We start from the raw sequence: 3557 nt of genomic DNA, 5'->3' as shown, positions 1-3557 counted from the left end.
TTCGTTAAAAATCGGGGGAACGTCCTAGGCGAAATCGGAGACCACCGGGGCACTCCTGGGACTCGCCCGGTTCTTCCAGTATATAGTTTGCCTAGGTTCCGTACGAATTTGAAATCCGGGCCTGGAGCAACAGAGACATCCAGGCCTGCAGAACCAGGCTGGGACATCCAGGCAGAGACATCCAGGCCTGCAGAACCAGGCTGGGACATCCAGGCCTGCAGAACCAGGCTGGGACATCCAGGCAGAGACATCCAGGCCTGCAGAACCAGGCTGGGACATCCAGGCAGAGACATCCAGGCCTGCAGAACCAGGCACAGACATCCAGGCAGAGACATCCAGGCCTGGACATCCAGGCAGAGACATCCAGGCCTGGACATCCAGGCACAGACATCCAGGCAGAGACATCCAGGCAGAGACATCCAGGCTGGGACATCCAGGCAGAGACATCCAGGCCTGGACATCCAGGCACAGACATCCAGGCAGAGACATCCAGGCCTGGACATCCAGGCAGAGACATCCAGGCCTGGACATCCAGGCAGAGACATCCAGGCAGAGACATCCAGGCAGAGACATCCAGGCCTGGACATCCAGGCACAGACATCCAGGCAGAGACATCCAGGCCTGGACATCCAGGCACAGACATCCAGGCAGAGACATCCAGGCCTGGACATCCAGGCACAGACATCCAGGCAGAGACATCCAGGCCTGGACATCCAGGCTGGGACATCCAGGCCTGGACATCCAGGCTGGGACATCCAGGCAGAGACATCCAGGCCTGGACATCCAGGCACAGACATCCAGGCAGAGACATCCAGGCCTGGACATCCAGGCACAGACATCCAGGCAGAGACATCCAGGCCTGGACATCCAGGCACAGACATCCAGGCAGAGACATCCAGGCCTGGACATCCAGGCTGGGACATCCAGGCAGAGACATCCAGGCCTGGACATCCAGGCAGAGACATCCAGGCAGAGACATCCAGGCCTGGACATCCAGGCAGAGACATCCAGGCAGAGACATCCAGGCCTGGACATCCAGGCAGAGACATCCAGGCCTGGACATCCAGGCACAGACATCCAGGCAGAGACATCCAGGCCTGGACATCCAGGCAGAGACATCCAGGCCTGGACATCCAGGCTGGGACATCCAGGCAGAGACATCCAGGCCTGGACATCCAGGCAGAGACATCCAGGCAGAGACATCCAGGCCTGGACATCCAGGCAGAGACATCCAGGCCTGGACATCCAGGCACAGACATCCAGGCAGAGACATCCAGGCCTGGACATCCAGGCTGGGACATCCAGGCAGAGACATCCAGGCCTGGACATCCAGGCAGAGACATCCAGGCAGAGACATCCAGGCAGAGACATCCAGGCCTGGACATCCAGGCACAGACATCCAGGCAGAGACATCCAGGCCTGGACATCCAGGCTGGGACATCCAGGCAGAGACATCCAGGCCTGGACATCCAGGCACAGACATCCAGGCAGAGACATCCAGGCCTGGACATCCAGGCACAGACATCCAGGCAGAGACATCCAGGCCTGGACATCCAGGCACAGACATCCAGGCAGAGACATCCAGGCCTGGACATCCAGGCAGGGACATCCAGGCAGAGACATCCAGGCAGAGACATGACATCCAGGCCTGGACATCCAGGCAGAGACATCCAGGCCTGGACATCCAGGCACAGACATCCAGGCAGAGACATCCAGGCCTGGACATCCAGGCACAGACATCCAGGCAGAGACATCCAGGCCTGGACATCCAGGCAGAGACATCCAGGCCTGGACATCCAGGCCTGGACATCCAGGCACAGACATCCAGGCAGAGACATCCAGGCCTGGACATCCAGGCCTTGACCTCCAGGCCCACACCCAGACTTGGCTCCGGGGTCAGACACAGTCTTGGAACCCCCCCCCACCCCCGATAGAACCAGGCTCTCCACACGAGTATGTGAACCCACACTTAAGCACCCCTCCTCGGACTAAACCAAGCAGTACGCAGGCCCTGGAAGCTCGTGCCCCTGGTAAGGCAACTCAGTTTTACGATGTGGCCTTGGGTTGACCGGGGAGAGGCTACCCTCCCCAGCCTCTTCCGGCCGAGCGCCCCCTTTCCGGTCCCTGGATGGGACTTAGACTTTTTCTCGCCATCAACTGAGAACCGGGCCTGCCAGGCCCACCGGCCGAGCACGTGAACCCACACTTAAGCACCCATCCACGGACTAAACCCAGCAGTACGCAGGCCCTGGAAGTTCGTGCCCCTGGTAAGGCAGCAGGACTTAGATTCTGGTAAAAAAATGTTGGGTTTCTCCATAGGTTTAACTGGAGAGTGTTCGCTGCGTACCCAAATTTTGCACATCTTCTAACGGCCACCAACAGGGCAATTTTGACCCGATCGCGATGCGGCTTGGCAGCCTTTGCGATCTCGTCTCGGCCTACACACACACCGAATTTTGGAGCTCTAGCATCAAAGCTTGGCCCTTCAGAGCCATGTGCGGTTTTCGGACCCCAGGTCCGGATCGACACAAGGGGGCGTGCCTGAATTGAAAAACCGGTGACATTAGTTCCATGTGGTCGGACTGAACACCCCCACGAAGTTTCAGCTCCGTTGGACCACGTTAAGTGGGTCTCCCTGGTGTTTGAATTTCGTGTTTCCAGAAAAACCGCTCCATTGATTTGAATGGGAAATGGCCGCCCGGAACCATAATTTTCCACATATTCTAACGGCCACCAACAGGGCAATTTTGATCCGATCGCGATGCGGCTTGGCAGCCTTTGCGATCTCGTCTAGCTCTTTAAACGTACCGATTTTTATAGCTCCAGCTACTACGGTTCTTGCTGGGGGGCCGGTGCCGTTTTTAGAAATGGGGGGTCCGGATCGACCCCACGGGGGCGTGCCTGGATTGAACAAGCGGTGGCATACGGTCCATGGGGTCGGACTGAACACCCCCACGAAGTTTCAGCTCTGTGGGACCACGTTAAGTGGTAATGCCACGCGGTTTTATTTCCAGTTACCATACCCTTCACCATCTACAATCGATGAGGGCAGACAGTGAGAGATCTAACTGAAGAATTAAGTCTACAAACACATGATGACGGTGAAAAACCGAAATCCCCCACCAGCGCGTTCTGCCCCAGATTGAGCCCCATTAACATCAGTAGACTGAAATCCAGTGTCCAGACACAACTACAGGTGGAGACTATAGAAGAAGAGCCCACTGCTTCACCTGAACTACAGATCTACACACCAACTAAACACGCCAACACACCGAGAAAGTTTCAGGACTGGAGTCTCCATATCAAAAAGAAAAACTTGATTATGGGGGACTCAAATGTGGCGAGAATGCCATCTTTTGCAACTAAAAATGTCCAGATTGACAGTTTCCCAGGGGCAAAATGGTGTCATGCAGAGACTATTCTTGATAAGGCCACGACTGATGTAACGGTGGAGAAGCTTGTTCTTTCTTTTGGGTTGTGTAACAGGTCACAGAGGGACAAGAGGACACCGGTGGCGGAACTGAAAAGAACGCTGCAGGCAGCCCAGGACTACTTCC

Source organism: Poecilia reticulata, unplaced genomic scaffold, assembly GCF_904066995.2.
Source record: "Poecilia reticulata unplaced genomic scaffold, P_reticulata-male-v2 Scaffold_74, whole genome shotgun sequence".
NCBI classification, from domain to species: domain Eukaryota; kingdom Metazoa; phylum Chordata; class Actinopteri; order Cyprinodontiformes; family Poeciliidae; genus Poecilia; species Poecilia reticulata.
Note: the sequence above shows the minus strand (reverse complement) of the source record.